Source organism: Enoplosus armatus, chromosome 22, assembly GCF_043641665.1.
Source record: "Enoplosus armatus isolate fEnoArm2 chromosome 22, fEnoArm2.hap1, whole genome shotgun sequence".
Taxonomy (NCBI): Eukaryota; Metazoa; Chordata; class Actinopteri; order Centrarchiformes; family Enoplosidae; genus Enoplosus; species Enoplosus armatus.
Genome location: NC_092201.1, coordinates 8447855 through 8465553, shown reverse-complemented (window position 1 = coordinate 8465553; position 17699 = coordinate 8447855). Strand labels below are relative to the sequence as shown.

At 41.4% G+C, this 17699-nt stretch overlaps 1 protein-coding gene across 3 annotated transcripts in view; it reads right to left on the bottom strand.

Annotated features, from left to right (window-relative positions):
- The window catches only part of cacna2d4a (calcium channel, voltage-dependent, alpha 2/delta subunit 4a), a 79304-nt gene that overhangs the window by 16349 nt on the left and 45256 nt on the right, over nt 1-17699 (bottom strand). The window lies entirely within an intron of this gene.

Genomic DNA, 17699 nt, shown 5'->3' with positions numbered 1-17699 from the left:
CAGAGAGCAGAACTGGTGTTGATGGTTCCCTTAGCAAGACCCTGGAGTCGAGGCTAAATATATAGGAACGCACACACACACACACCCACACACACACACACACACACACACACACACACACACACACACACACACACACACTCACAGAGTCAATAAATTAAACTGGCACAATGGCTAAGTCTCTGGGCACAGAGGGGACACTGAAAATAAGGCCACTAGTGAGGAGGTCATTTCGTTCTTTTCTGTTTCTCTGTCACACACGTACACCTACACACACACACACACACACACACACACACACACACACACACACACACACACACACACACACACACACACACACACACTGGACAGCAGCATGCTTTAGTAACGGATGTGCAGATACACACACACACACACACACAATGGACCAAAAACAGAAAGAGTGTGGGCTGCAGGAGGGACACACACACACACACACACACACACCGATAAAGGTCATCAACAGAGCACAGACATTGTAATCAAAGGAACAGATTAATTGATGTAATGGAGTCAGGTGGCCCAGGTGGAGAGAGCATGATGGAGGGATGAAGGGGGACAAGAGGGAGGACAGGAAAAGGATAAGACGAAAGGCAGAGGGGATGAAAGAGGATGAAATGATTTATGATAATGTTAAGAGTTGGAAACACCTTTTCATTTTAGCCAAGCGCGGCTGTCAATAATAGAGTGAGCAAGATCAAATGGTTCTTTCACAAATGTGTGTTTATTTGTGTGTGTGTGTCAGTATAGAGACAACAAAAGAAATGGAGGTGGGAGGTGAGGGATAATGTGTGTGTATGTTTTTAAGAATGTGTGAGCACTAGCTCTTAATTTAAAATTCACACCTACTTTTACAGGATAATTCTGGTGTTATTTTTGTACTTTTGGCCACCATTGCTGTTGGTAATAATAACACTGTACTCAGTGACTGCCCTCTATGAGAAGGTTTTAAGCCTGTTTTACCCCTGACCACACCCAGCATCACTGATGACACCCAACAGTGATGTCACAGTGCACTTACACACCCTGGAGTACACTTCTGTATCACTGCAGAGAGGTGAAAACCGGTGGAGATGTTCATGGGGTATTAAGTGATTCTTTAGCCAAACTTATTTGCTGTTGGTATAGCAACGTTACTCATGTCACACACAAAATTTTTATGTTTTGCTGTGACGAGTCAAGGTCGCGTTGTATTTCCTGTCGTACATACGCTCAATTGAGCCTGGACTTCACTGTCGGTCCATTTGTCCGTGTTTTGGTACATTTTATAAAGACGCCAGTTGCTGGTGCTGCTTTGGCTCATGTTTGACCAATCACAGCACACTTACGTCACTCAAGGTTCCTCTTGTTGTATTTCAACTGTGGATTTTACACTTTGGTAGAGAGCACAATAGGGATTATGTATCAAGAGACTTATTGTAGAGCGACGTTTCTTCACTTGAGTTATTCAAACCTCAAAGCACAATATCTCTGCATTGCATTCTGGACCATTGACTCAACTGAGGCTCTTTATGATTAACTATTAAATGTCTGCACAAAACTATCTAGAGGGTAGCATTTGCTTAGCTGTTTTAGGAGTGGATTTTGGGGTGGATTTCCTTGTGTAAGCATTTGAAACTCTCCCCTTGTGTGAGTTTTATATTAATAACGATTCACAAAATCTGTGTTTTAGGTGTTTTGTGCCTAGCTTGAAGTCTTAAACCTGTGTGTGTGTGTTTTGTATCTGAACTGACTGTGGACCACAAGATTACTGTTTATCTGCACAAATGTCAAAGATTTATCATGTCTCTCTTTTTATTGTGTCTCTCTTTTTTGCTTCCTTGCACACACACACACACACACACACACACACACACACACACTGTTGTACGCTCACAAACACACACATCAAGACTGACAAAGACACAATCATGTCAACAGAGACACACAGAGATTATAGCTTTCTCACTCAGAAATGTCTCTTCTCTTCTCTTTCTCTCCGTCTCCCTCACAAAAAACAAACACATAATTATAGTTTTTATCGACAAATGTCAAACATTCATCATTAAGATGGAATAGAGTGAGAGGCAGTTCAGAACATTTTTTTTCTTTTTTTCTACTGCCTTTACTTCTCATTTCTACCACATCTTTCTCCTCTCTCTTTCTTTCTATCCTCTTTAATATGTGACCGTTTGACCCTGTGAAAACTAAATCTCACCCTCATTTTAATCTTAACCTCACCATCAGTGTTTCCAAAGGTCTTGACAGCTGTCATCAATGCGCCTCACGCTGTAATGTGCATCATGCTTCACTTATACTCAGGTTTAGTCTATTTGCACACATTGTTGCTGTTAACAATCGAGAGAAGAGACACAACAATTTAAAGATTACAAACAGCATTAAAGCTCAATACTGAGAGGAACGGTGCATTAATACAAAAGGCAAATATGACAATAATGGCAATGATATTATCTTATTGCTGTGATGTGCTGTCGATGAATGAATGTAGCAAGGACACAAATATGACATTGCACTGTTCCTACTGCTATTGGTTTTGGCTAATATGCAGACTAAATAGTATTTTTCAAATAAAAAGATGTAGTTGCCAGTCTAACTCGCAAGTGTTCCTTGTGTGTCTTTAATTAACTGTGCATGGGTCCAGAAGGGAAAATACATGCATGAGTGGCAAAACATTGATCTCAGTGACGTAAACTGCCACTAATGCTTGGCTGCATGAATACACAGTGTGAACAGGACTGTTTTAGCCATTATATTTTGATTCTCTACATTGCAAAACATGCTTCTCACTTTGGGGAAAGACTGGAAATTGTCTTGTAATCTGGCTGGTCTGACTTGAGTACTCAAAAAACATATTATTATTATTATTAATCTCTTATTTGGTTGGTTGAGTCCAGCACATAAAGATTTATTACGCACATTTAGTGTAGATTGCCATCAAATTAAGTGTTTTTACTGTCACAATTACAACTGAGTGGTAAACCAATAAGCTCTATACTGTACTATATGTAGGAACTGGAGATTTTTCTGCAGTTGTAAGTCACTCTGGATAAGGGCATCATTTATCTGAATAATATCTCCCATCCCACGTTCTTTTTCAAGACCCGGACAAAAATGAAACTCCACAAACACAGAACTGAGTAACCTTTCAACTCAAATACCAAAATTACTGTTTGTGTTTCCCAAAAGCAACAGTGCTGTGTTCAACAAAGCCTGAGCAGATCCCATGACTTTCTGATGTAGAGTGTTCAATAAACTGATGTTGCCAGGCAACAAACACAGCTCCAGCCAGTAAAAGCAGTTATGGCAAATTCTGTTTGACTCCTCGGAGAAAAAAAAAAGTTCAGCAACAATTGTATATAATGATCAGTTTGAATAGAAATCCTTGACGTCTGAACACACAAGCCCCCCCCCCCACACACACACATACTCACACACACTCACATACATACACACACACACATTTCTACGAATGCACAGGCAATTGCCGCACCAGCACATACAGAAAAAAATAAATGTGCACTCAGAAAACCATTTAAACTTATAGACTCAAATGTATAGACATACACAAAGAAACACTGATACACACACACACTCAAATGAATGCACATGCATCCACACACAAGCTCATCCTACTGACCTTAACTCACTTAACCATTACAAAGGATTAAACCTGACCTCTGACCTCAAACTTTCTACTATTTACGGTTGTTTTTTGTGACAACTTCAAGACATCGGCACAAGAACACAGACACACACACACCTCTGTGCTGAAGCTCGCTAACCTCAGAGGAGTCGCCAGAGGCTGCACTGACATCACGTTACCAAAGCAACAGGCAGAGGTGCTGGGATTGGACGAAAGGATGATGACTCAACCTCCCTCCCTCGTCCTCCTCCTCTCTCTCACCATCATCTCTCTCTTTCTCGCTCTCTCTCGAAGTGTCTCTCACTTTCTCATGCGCAACTTTTTGAATGTCTAGGATGCAGACAGAGGCGCACGCATGGGCAGAGCCACATGATATTGTTCAATTAAAAGAATGGAAATGGTGGCACGTGTCGGCTGGGGACTAACTACCTTTGAATTATACACACAGGTCATGCTGTCCCACAAACACACACAACCTGAATAAGGCTGCAAATTTGTGGTAAGTACCAAGTACCAAACACAACATTATAAACATAAAAATAGACATTAAGTCACATTTACAGAGCCGTGTTAATGGGTTTCTTTTATTGTGAAACCCACTGACACAGCTAAAAGATTGACAGAGGATGCTGTCATCCCCGTTTAGCTGTCTTGAAGGTGACAGAACTGAGGTGATAAGAGTGTTAAATGGGTAGCCTGTTTCTTTAAAATGGAAATAAATGGTGTTGACATTGGGTTTATGTGTGTGTGGACCTTCTAAGTCAGCAGAGCCTACCTTAAGTTAACCTAGTTTCACAGCCTTCTTGAGCAGGCCTGTTGGAGGCACGCTCACTAAATCATTCATAGTGGAGAGACAGGGAGAAACATGTTCCTGTGTGTGTGTGTGTGTGTGATAGAGAAAGAAAGAGTAAATGCAAAATGCTGTGCTCTTTCTTCTGTTCTGAATGTTTACATGGTAGTTTGTGCTCATAACAGGGCTATTTCGTCACAGATCAAAAAGGAATTAAAGTGGCGACATTTTAGAGGCACTAATTTGGTGTGAAATTTAATTACCTACTCAATCTTTTATAATGTGAAAGGAGATCAACATGGCACTGTGTGTGCATGTCTTTTTGTGTGTGATCAACCCTCTTTCATTACCTCACTAATCCAATTTTATTATGGCAGAACAGAAGTATCCGAATTCTAAAGGAATAGTTCAACAGCATCTCCAGCTACAATGCAGGTTGCCAAACACATGTTTTGGTTGTGATTTTTTGGACGATGGCATCAAATATGAACTTGTGTGATGATGTGCACAGTCACTTCGCCCAGCTGTCGCCAGTAAATAGCTCTGGCATGTACTCGAGTTTGCAGTAAAACCACAACCTTTACATTTCAACAAACAACATGCTATAAGGCTCGTAGAGCTGGTTAACTGCATAGTCAGGTGATGATTATCTGTGGGTTTGTCAATACGAGCGACCACTTTGACATTACACATTGTTATTTTCTCCATTGTTAGTATCTACATATTGTTTAATGTATATATATGTATATATATATATGTGTATATATGTATATACAATATATGTATACCGCTTTTCCCTTTTCCATCTTGTTATTTTACTTCCATGTTTCCTCCCTCATCTTCCCTGTATCGTCTCTCTACTCTTCTGTTTCTGTCTCTCTCTAAGAAGACAGATGGTGCTCGCTCACCTCTCCCCTACTTATCTCTCATCTATCTCTCTATCTTTTTCACTCCACTCTTCTTTTGCTCTCTTTTTGCTTGTCTCTCTCTCCCTCTCTTTCATCTTAGTTCCTGTGTCTTTGTTGTTCTCTCTCTTTCTTTCACCTCTTCTCTACCTTCCACTTTCCTCTTGTTTTCCCTCCCTCATTCTCGTCTCCTGTCTGTCCCAAGCCACTCTCTCTTCCTTTTCCCTCTCCTCTAGGAAATCCCTCTCTACCATCTGTCTGGCTGTGATGAATTCAGAGCCTTTCAGAACAAATCAACTTGGCCAAATTAATGAGACTCTCTGAGGGGATAAAGTTTGCGTGTGTGTGTGTGTGTGAGAAAGAGAGAGAGAGAGAGAGAGAGAGAGAGTGCGTGTGTGCACCTAAAATACTTCATAATCCGTCGACTTTACCACTTCATTTATCCTGCAGTGACAGATAGCGTGTTACAGGGAAATACAACAGACAAGGCTGGCTGCACACATTGAGTTTCTTAAACCATCATAGGTCAGGACCCCAGATGGGTTTTTGGTCATCCTCACATGTTAACTGCTGTTTTTTTAATGAGGGCCCACAAAAAAGGCTGTAAATAAAGTGAAAGAGTAGACTGATACTTGACCCATACTAAAAGACAGGATACCTCAGCTTCTGGTGCTTCATTTTTAACGATTTGTTTTTTAATCTGTCTCAATTCTAAATCACTGGAGTACAGCCTTTAAGTTTAAACAATATTTTTTGCGCCAATTTTTTAAAACTTCTGGGTGACAGGTTTAAATTTGTTGTTAAAAAAATGATTTATGACTAGTACAGCATGAGGTGACCATTGAAGATGCATCTTTTCCCAGAAAGCAGCAGTTTTCCTGGCAGTTCCTGGAGTCCATTTGCTTGGATCTGTTGGATCTATTCAATAAAAGCCTGTCTGAAAAATGTGTTTCAAGGCATGAATTAAAACATGATTGATTTCTAATGGAGCAATCCTCATTGACCATATTGACCAGAGAGCCATAAAACTGTCTGGACAATATGAGGCTGATTCACAGATGATAGAAAACTCTGATATATGGGAAAAGAGACAACAGTGACTCCTGGGATGGAACCATAGACGTGCAATCTCTCTCTCTCCCTGTGTGTGTGTGTGTGTGTGTGTGTGTTAAGATGGATAGTGCCTTGAAGTCACTTGCTCCATGCAGGAACTAGTGGTTGTAGTGCTAAACGTGCCTGGCCAGACCTGGTGTTAATACAAAGACTAGAGACAATTCATCTTCACTGACACTCACCCAATTGCACAGTAAATTACAGAACGAGGGAGGGTGTGGGGGTATTAAAAGATAGAGAGAGAAAGAGAGAGATAGAGATGAGGGAAGACAGAATGGGCAGAGGAGAAAGAGAGAAGGAAGAGGGATGTTGCAGAAAGGGGAGAGACGATACACATCCATATGGTTCACATAGCAACTTATAATGAATGCATTTAAATTCATATATCATCAATACTAGAGAACAGCAAGGGGTGCAGGGATTTAATCATGCCTCCTAGATAATAGATAAACCAATATTCCAGTAGCAAGGGAATGAATAAATCTGATCGAGAAATGCTGGGTGAGACTATCATAGTCAGGCAGAAAGGTTAAAAAATACACTTTCTTGCTCTAAACCACTGCCAGTAATCATTTTTCATAACACTTATTTCCTGCATCATTGATGGAACAGAACCGGCCATAAAAGTCGCCTTGGCAGGAGGTGCTGGCACTAACAATGGATCCTTACGCCAGAAGGCCTCTTTGCCAGACCCATAAACAGCCCGAAAAAAGTGGACACATCCCTTGGAGGACTAAATGAATCAAGCTCACCTTGCGTTCTTATCTGGTGTTAAAAACCTCTTCCCTCTCAATCAGTGAGTCTCAGGAGAGCTGCCTAAGGAGATTGGGCCAGTCACAATCTATACGCTGTTGTTTGTAGAATTAAACTAACTTATAAACTCTGTTTTTCAGTCAGTGAGCACATCATTTTTAACATCTTGTGCTGTATAAAAGTGAGCATTTTTTTGGTTACAGCAATTCTAGACTACCAATGTAATTCCAGATTCATCATTTTCCCAAATGCATGAGGCTCTCTAGCCATGATCAGAAGTATTAGCTGTGCTTGCTGCAAGGGGTGCCGTGCAGAGGCAAAGTGGAGCCAGCCTAGCAAAGATTGTTAGTGGCAGTGGCAAATAACCTCCTTGGGAGAAAAAGTAAGAGTGAAAACATGATGATCAAGAGGGGCTAAGGTGCAAGAAACCTTTTTTTGTCCTTTTCATCCATCACGGATTGCTTTCGGGTTACATCACAGACAGCTGTCATTTCATCTGCTGCACTCTGAAAGGTCATCGAAGAACAGAGTCAAAGTTGAAAAAGATCAAGTTTTTGAGTGCAGCGACGAGATATACAATCTAAGTGCTGCCTCTACTCTCTCCATAGGAAAGCAATGGCTCATACATACGCACAACAAACCTTGAAGTAAATAGTAAAATGAATCAATTTGGGTTATTTTCAACAGTGTGAGCCTTTAAGCATCTTTTCTATATAGAAAGTGTCCTTGAACCTGGCACTAAATTCTCAGCAGCTGAAAGGTTGCGTCACTGTGGCTCACCCTGGTCACTGACCCCTGCACTCTGAAGAGGAGTGGGCACGACTAATTAGAGGACTAATTACCCCTTTGGGATAACACACACACACACACACACACACACACACACACACACACAGACATTGCCATTGCTGTTATAAAAGCACGTTATTTCTACTACAAAACGTCCTTCAACAATAATAGACAAAACAAAATAAAACTTTTATATGGAACGACATATTGCACTTTCACTGCTATTCCAGTCATCCAAGCCAATCATCTTTCATAACTCCCACTGAAGAGTGTGTCCTATAGCCAGCACTGGCAGCAGCTACTGGCAGCTAAAACAGATTTTCTGTTTGCCAGGAAGTACATTCAAGACCAATGAAGCCAGCACAGCGCCCACGTTTTGGACAGGAAACCAGAGGACTCATGTTCAGGTTGTATTTGTGTGTGTGTTGGGCAACTGACCAGTCTAGTGTTTTAATTGGCCTGTGCAAAGCCATGGAGCAGCGACAGACAGTGATGTGTGCAAACTCAGGACAGGTAGGAGCTGCTGACTAGTAAATAAAAGGGCTGGATGACATGGCCTGAATTCCATATTATATTATATTGTTCCAGTTATGTTGGTTATTTATTTGTCCTGATTAATTACAATATGACCAGTTGGAGGCTCTGGATTCTGGGCTGAACTGTGGGCTGATTGGTTGGTTGGTTACTCATGGAATTAATGTTTATTAGCTGCAGCTGATATGACGTGCCACCAGTAACGTTGGTCATTTTAACATGTGGAAGAGATGGTCAGCGGCGGCTAAAAATGAGAAGCTGCTAACTGGACGGTGAAAAACATTAAATATAACAGGTTTGACAATAGATTTGTCAGAACAGAGCAAATCTGGATGTCAGAACTCAGAGTCCTCATACAAGTGTGCCCAAAATGTTCACATTCATGCAGTGAAATGCTGCACTGCAGAGCCAAGTGATTCACGTGCTCATTAACAGCACAATGTGTGTGTGTGTCTGTCAACTATGATTCAGTCCATGTAAGGAGTAAGGAAACAGCCAAGTAATTATATGCTGTGTGCAAACAAACACACAGTCCACCCACCAGTTCATATCCCCCCTCCACACCCCTTTACTACCCCACCCTCCCCCTCTCTGTCTGTCTCAAAAATATCACTGGTGTCTTCCAAAGAAAACATTTTTGCTTTCTTATAATGACTTGCAGTAATGAACACACACACAACACACTAACACGGGGGACATTGCATTCACTGGATTTACCTTTACTTTAACCATAATCCCAACATTTACCCTGAGATGTATCGCTTTACCTTGTGAAGACCAGATATTTGTCCCCAAATGTTGTCCACAGAATGTGAGTCACACAAGTACAGACACAAAACATGTGTGCACATGCAGCCGTGTGCACAAATGTAGACTACAAACACACACACACACACACACACACAAAGCCAGCCGTTACGAGAGCTGCCACAGGGAATAGAATGAAAATGAAAGCTGGGCGAGGGAGACGTGAGGAGAAAAAAGGAAAAAAAAAGAGAAAAAAAATCGAGGGAGGAGAAAAGCCCATGTGGCAGAGGGAGATTCTCATCTTCACTGAAATCAGCTGATCCCTCCCTCTCTTCCTCTCTGCCTCCACTGCTACAGCTTTCTTTCTCACATCTCTCTCTCTGTCTCTCCCCCTTCCATCTCCCTCCATCCCTCCCTGTCCTCTGCCTCCCTCTTTCTCCTCCTTCCTCCTACCTTTATCGTTTTTCAACCTTCTCTATATCTCTCGCCACCTCCCTCTCTCTATACTTTCTCCTTGCCCTCCCCTCCCTCCCACTCCTACTCCCTCTATCTCTCTCGGCTTTCACTCTTTCGTGTTATCACTCTCTCTGTATTCCACCTCCCTCATCCTCTCTCTGTCACAGTGGGGGAGCTGCAGGCAGACAGAGGCAGCATACACTAATGTTACTATATTTGACAAGACACACACACACTTACACACACACATATTCTCCTGCCACATGCACGACTGCACACACATACGGAAAAAGAAGAAGGGGAGGTGGGGGCACAAACACACACAGACACACCGGAAAGACAGCCCTCAAGTGTACATGTGTGGATAAACACACACACACACACACACACACACTCCAACGCGTGCTGAGTGCAGGAATCACAAACATAGCAACACACAGAAGGGCTAGCGCATGACGCCAGCAACCCAACGCCGTTGTCTCTCTTTCTCTCTCTCTCTCTCACACACACACTCTCCGTCTCTCTCTTTTTCACACACACTCACGCCTCTCAGACACACACGGCAGTGCACAAGCCAGCGAGCAGGACGGCGCTGGACGTATCATTCATATAGGGAATAGATCCGAAGAAAAGGATTAACTATCTCCATCCCGCTCCCTCTATGGACCTTATCCTCTCTTCCCTCCTCTTGTGTCTCTAAGCCTCTCTTCACCTCATTTTTTTTCTACAATCCCTCATTTTTTTCTCTACACAATCCCTCCTTTTTCACAATTCATTGGTGGGTTGAAGGGGAAGCTGGGGGGATTGTCTCTATACAGAAAGAAGGATTATTCTCACATTATTCATTTGACCAGGATCTTGAATGTATGGATTTCTTTAACTGAAGCAGTTTTGTCCTGTGAGAGATTTTTGATATTATTTTGTTTTATTTTTGGGGCATTTTTTTGGGGGGGGGATGGCTGATGGTAGAAAGCTATAAGGCTGGTGCTGTCTGAGAAATTCAGTCAAAAGGTAAGTCTGTTTGTGGTGTTAGTTCTCTTCTCCTCACTCTCTCTCTCACACACACACACTTCATTTCAACGTAAGTGCTCCTGATCTCGTTTTACGACTGGAATTAAAGATGTACTATGTCACACAAAGTAGACTGCAGACAGAAACAGACTTGCCTTTTTTCCACAAACAAATGTGCATTTTTGATGGGGCCAAAGGGGCATGCTGTGAGAAGGTGGATGCTGAAAATGTCAGCCTTTGAGCTTTTTCCTGAATAGACACAACACACACACACACACACACACACACACACACACACACACACAACATGCACATTCACTGGTATTTTTGGGGCTGTGGTTTTGGGGAAAAGCTTTCAGAGGTGGGCAGTGGAAGAAGGTGAGAGCATCAGTGGTGTATTCACCACACAAGTATGGGCGTATGATTCAAGTGAGGTTCTGTTTGACAGGAGTATTCCTTGATTTTGTAGTTATTTATATTTTACAGCTGAGCACAAAAGTACGTAGAGAAAGACAGGCAGCAGTAAACCAATGAAGTGATGAAGTGCAAAAGAAACAATACGCTGTAAAGACACTTATGGCTTAAATTTTTGAAAATAACAGCATTACCCTGCAGGGCATCAACAGTAAATGGTGTGGTCTAAACATGATATTCAGGAACAGTCTAGGGCTTTGCTATTTTTTGTTCCCGCCACAAGCCACTTGATTTTAAAAGAAACTTAAGTCTTATGGTAACTCTTTGTCTGCTCGACCAAACCTCTTGACGCATAATCAGTTGAGATCTAGTCAAGCTAAGGTTAGCATGGCTAATCCAAATATACCAAATGTACCACCCATAGATGTATTAAATTTGCACGAGGTACTCAAACATGGCAGCCCACGTATTCCAGTGAAAGCTGCTCACCCAGCAAAAATGCCAAAAAAAAGTTTTTGGATCCAAAGCATGTATATTACTGTTTTTATCTAGCTCTGCCTGGACTTGAAAATAATATCTTTATACAGCAATTCTACCATATATTAGGCCTAGAAGTTAAAATCTTGGGAATCTCAAAAAGTTTTGCAAATGTTGTACAACCATTTATTTTGCAATGGAGATTTATGACATTACAGTACAATTAATATGATATAATTTGCCCCTTTTTCCTTATGGGCTAGATGTAAACTACGAAGACAACTTCATTCATTAACAAACTCATTTAACTCAAAGACATCTACTGTCTGTTAAAAATCTAATGTGAATATGCACAGCAGTAATATTTTGTTTTATTCTTCTGCCTTCAGTCTTGTCCTACATCTTCTTCTTTCTCTGACCTTCACAGTATCTTATGTAATTTTAACACATTTGAAACACTTGATAGGTTCAATTACATGGTGTCCTGTTGACTCTCAGTCTGATGCCCACTGTGTAGTGTGCTGCTGTTTTTTTACCTGCTGTAAAACCCTTTATAGACTCTAACCTTGCTTTTAAAAGGTGTGATATATGAGTGATTAACTTGCAAGAGCTGCACTGTGATTATACGATAATGTCGTGGGCGTGAGGCACTCCACCTTAGCGTCCTCGAGGCTCTTGTGCCTCTCTACATTAGCTACCAATTAAGGGGAATTGTCTGAATGTCCTTCAAGTAATGTAGATACATTCCAACATAAACCAGGAGAAAACAATAATCATTAACTAGCTCCAAGGTTAGTGCTGTAATTTTCAGTTAAGTTTCAACTCTTGTAAAACTGCTCATCAACTCATTTCCGACAGACATGTGTGTTGATGTGTTTAGACAAATAACAAATCTTAAAAACACATACATTTACTCTCAAGTACAGATTATTGTTGGGTTGGTGTGTATTTTGCTATAGCACTCACTGTAAATGAATCTAGAGTGTGATACTAGACTAGAAAACTGAATATGTACATTTACATTTTGGTGAATTATAGCAATAATAATAAACAATACATTTTTAAGAACAATAATTTCAAATATGCAAGACAACATGGTATTCAATTAAAAAAATTAGCTCACTTGACCATCCTATTCCCATTGAAGGCAGAACTGATCATCTCTATCACTTGAGCATATTATCCATTTTGTTTATCCAGACCTGAGTGCACCAGTCTGTCTTTTTCTACCAGTTTGTCTTCAACTAAAACTTATTTAATTTGACCAAGACTTGGTCTCAATAGTGAAAAATTCATTTTAGATTTATCTAAAAAAACAACAACACACAACCAAAGCTAAATCATGATATTTCCTTTCAGCATATGCTCTCCTACCAGTACACGCCTGGCATGTGTTCGAGCTTACATGTATGTGCATGCTTGAAAAAAACCTGTTTGTTCTTGGACACGTGCACACTCTTACAACATGCGAGTGTTTATGTACAGTGTGTGCATACCTACATGCATGTGTAATTATATGTCTGCACATATCTTTGCACCATGTGCCTGTCAACACATATGTGGCTCTATTTGTCAAGCTATCGACATGTGATTAAGTGTGTGTGTGTGTGTGTGTGTGTGTGTGTGTGTGTGTGTTTATGTGTGGTGCCCCAATCTCTCCCCTCTCCTATGTAAAAAAGCCATTAAAAATTGATTTAGTCGAGCTTGGCTGCCTCTCTCTGCCTTTGTTAGCAACCAGCACTGTTGCACAGAGAAACACACCTACACAGGCACACACACACACACACACACACACATGCAAACACATCAGCATACAACAGCAGATACGGACTCAACCGTTTTAGTTATTATGACCTTTTATTTCTTTTTCTTCACTATTGTATAATGCGGTTTGTTTGACTTTCATAGATTCCTTAAACAAGGCTTGAATCAAACAACAGCCAACTGCCAAATGCTAATGTGTGTGTGAGTGTGTGTGAGTAAAGGGTAGAGCTGAAGGTGAATGATTGGGCTGTGTGTTTACAGCTGTGATGTCACTCATTCAGGGGCCACACACCCACATTCAAACACTCATAGCGTCGCGCGCACACACACACACACCTGCCTTCACACATGAATAGACGTCCTTTTGTGTGCTTGTGGATTTCAATTCGGTGGTAAATTGGACAGAATTCCAGCCATATTGATTAAAAGATATTAGCTGCGCCAAGTAGGCAAGTCACAAGAATGATGAAATACTCTGAAAAATGGGCTCAAGTGGGCATATCGGGCAAAGATGTGCAAGTTCACCGACACAGACATTAGCATACACACTCCTGTGCCAAGTACAGAAGGTTCTCTGTAAAGGTGTTTCCGTTGTTCCGTAGTAGACGCCTCCGATGTAGGAGGGAATTTAATTTATTGTCAGTGAACCCATTGCCTGTTGTAGTACCAACACAACACTAAATGGTTGTGTTGTGCATTCATTATATACCTGAAATGTTCTTGTTTATACCCTTTCTTTCACTTTGTTATGGTTAGATGAGACATAACGGGAAAGGCAAAACACAAATTTGTCTAGCTCCTGTAGATTACTGAGACGTACAATCAATCTACAGTAATCATGTTTACGTTCTTTTATTCTCTTTGTGATTGAGAGCGGTGATCACGGCGGGGATGCTTGTACAGGAAATAGATTTTCTAGATCACAAAATATACATTTGTCAAGCGTGAATTTAAATAGCTTTTCTTCATCTCGCTTCGTGACTCTCTACAATCTCTACTGGCATCATAAACATGTGGGAGAAAACACAAGCAGCCCAAGTTGACCAGCCACAGTCGGTGTTCTCTATTTGTTATCTCAGCCCCTAGGGTGTGTGGTAAAACCTTTGAGGAAATGCGCGTCGGGGCTCTGCACGAAGCCTCTGCAACACCCCGCGGAGTATAAATCCGGCTTAAGTGCGGACAGGAAACAGTTAGTGGAATAAACAGAGTGAAAAAATAGGACGGAAAGAGGAGAGGAGAGAGAAGAGGAGCAGAGGAGCTCAGAGGACGGGAGGAAGTGTTATTCGATTCCCCGACATGCAGGCCACTTTGGCACCCAAGTATTTACACGTGTGTGGGCGAATGTGTGCATGGGTGCATGTGTGGATTTTGGCTGCCCCTGTGTCCAGGTCAAATTGGTAAAAAAAGCTTTCTGAGAATAGCCTGACAGACAGACTTGCCACACCACCCATTTAACATGACAGGCACTGATGGGAAAACAGTGACATGTGGCTGCAGAGGTGACCTCCTGCTACGACTCCAATACATCATTTATAGGACAATTCCAGCATGACTGCATACATTATGAAACTTTCTTGTACATTTCTGATTGCTTAAATATTATGTCTGCCTTTTTCTTTTCCATCCAGTCCCAGTTATTTCCAAAATGGCATAGAAACCAATGAGAAGCAAGCAATCAACAATGAGATGTGAATGATGTGAATAAAAGCTCCGTTCAGCATTTTGTATCAATGCAGACATTTAGAACAACTGAATGATTTTACTTTCTGCTCGTAAAGTAACACACTGCTTGCCAGCCAAACTGTTTTCCTCCCCAAAATAATTCAAAATAAACACACACACACACACACAAAGCCATGAATCATTTGACAAATGGCCAACATGCTAACCAAGGCAACACTTACAGTCCCAAAGCAGAAACACGAATTAAAGATTGATTTTGCACAGCTCAAAATTGCCGCAGATATATTTAATTCAAGGAACAACTACTACGAAGGAAAAACAGCATCCATCTCAGTGTGTGAAGATGCTTTGTTAAATGTTCTACAGTTTGTGAGTGAAATGATAAACAGTATGGACATGCTGTAATCACACTGGAACTGTCTGTTAATATCACTCCTGCTCTTGCATATACATACATGCAGCAAAAAAATCAGATATTCACTCCATGTTTTAAACAAAAAAAAACAGCTCCAAAGTGCTACCACTTCACAACAATAACCTACAATAAATAACACACTTGAAGCAGAGACATGAATCCTCCCAAATTCCCTGAGTTCCTTGCATTTCTCATCTGCGCTCATTTACTGTAAAAATTTCCCAGTAGAGTCCGGCTAATGTGACTTTAATCACATGCAGGAAATCTATCTGTTGAATATCCCCGTTACATGCCGGCGTTCTTTGTCAAGGAGCGGGGAAAAAAAGGGCCAAGGAGGGATGGGGAGGAGAGACAGGAATAGTGAATATTGAAAGATGAAGGTCATAAAGAGAGAGAAAAAAAAGAGAGAAATGATAAAAAAGATGAAGGGAAGCGATGCTGGAGAGGAGGAAGCACATTATGCAGAGGGAATATAGAGAAAGAGGGGAGAGAGCTGATAGATTAGACAAGTGTTTTATATTTTGTTCAGCATCTGGCAGGTACTAATAGCAATAATGATAACAAAAACAGCACCACTGGGGCGCACATACACAACCCCACACTTAACACACACACACACCCCAAAACACTCAGGAGAAGTTGTGGAGGAGAATTTTAATGTCCTCTCTGTTGCACCTCCCCTCCCCTTATGGCTTTACTGCCTCGCCTGTATTTTCTTTACTTTCATCACTGTCTCTTTTCTCCTTTCCTCATCATCACCCTCTCTCTTATTTCACCTCCTCCCCCACTTCCTTCTCTCTCCTCTCCCCTCCACTCGCCTCCTGTCCTCTCCTCAGTTGTAAACAACTTGCTGATGCTGAACAGATTGATGAGTGTTACTTTTGGAAGTGACTGCAGCTCTCATCTGTCTGTCTGCTTGACTGTATGCATAGACAGTTGTCTGTCTATCTTCATCTTGATCCATCTATCATGTTTTCCTCTTTCTCTTCCACTTCATCCTCCTACTAATCTACAATTTTACTTAACATGCCTATTTAAGGTGTTTCAGGTGCACATTTACATAATCGCTGCACATCCACTTCCACAAATGAGTGCAAACACATCCACTTCCATTCAACTTTACCGCGAAATAAGCTGTATTCTGAATGACAGCCTAATCTGATTAGTGCGAATTTCACTCACTGCTGATTGGGTTTTGATGATACTTTGGAAAAAGACGCATCTCACAGCAGCACTCCAGCATTTTCAGAATTACACTGATTGGCCCAGGGGGTGCGAGTCAACAGCGTGCATCAGTCATGTGGTATTGAGGTTCCAATGAGCTTTCTCCAACGGTAATTTCCCACTGGTAAAAACTATTTTCACTGTAATGACTCAACAGTGACAAGACTCATCTTCTTCAAAGCGTGGGATATGTTTCATTACACTGCTGTAATTGGAGTGGGTCATTCCTTTTTCAACTTTTCTGTCAAGAGAAAAGTGGTTTTATATCTACATGTCGCTATAAGTCCATCTATCCCACTGATACAGCAGACTAATCATCATATGAACAACCTCAGAGATAGGATAGATAGATAGGATTTCAGGTCCTTGATGTACTCTCGAGGTGACGTTTTTGTCACTGTTTACTCAGCGGGCACCGGATTCAGTTTATCTTTGCTGTTGCTGTGTTACCTTGATTTATTCAGTTCAAAGAGCAGCACTCTCCTGCCTTGCTCAAGGGTAGTCTGGCAGTATCATGCATGCAAACAGAGACGCTGTCTCATTTTATTTTTCTTCCCATTAATTCTCTCTCCTCCTTTTCACTCTATGTTCTGTTTTTGTTCCCTCAATATGTTGTTTCTGTATTGTCCAGTTTATGCCTTTACCCTTTTCTGTTTACCTTTTCTCTCCATCTCTCTCTCTCTCTTTCTGTGTCAATCTCGCTTTGTCTCTCTCTCTCTCCATGTCAGTCTCTCTGCCAGACAGTGGCAGTAGGGGGTCTGTCTGTCTGAAAGGCAAACTGATTGTGTAAACTGCCAAAGACGCACACATCTATTATTTATGCCTATGATATACCAGGGGGGCTGTTTGTGATGCTTACGCACGCGCACGTACACACACACACATACATATGCACACGCGGTGCAAATACACGCATATGCACAGACATGGGAATACACTTTAAATGTATGCAAAGAAGCC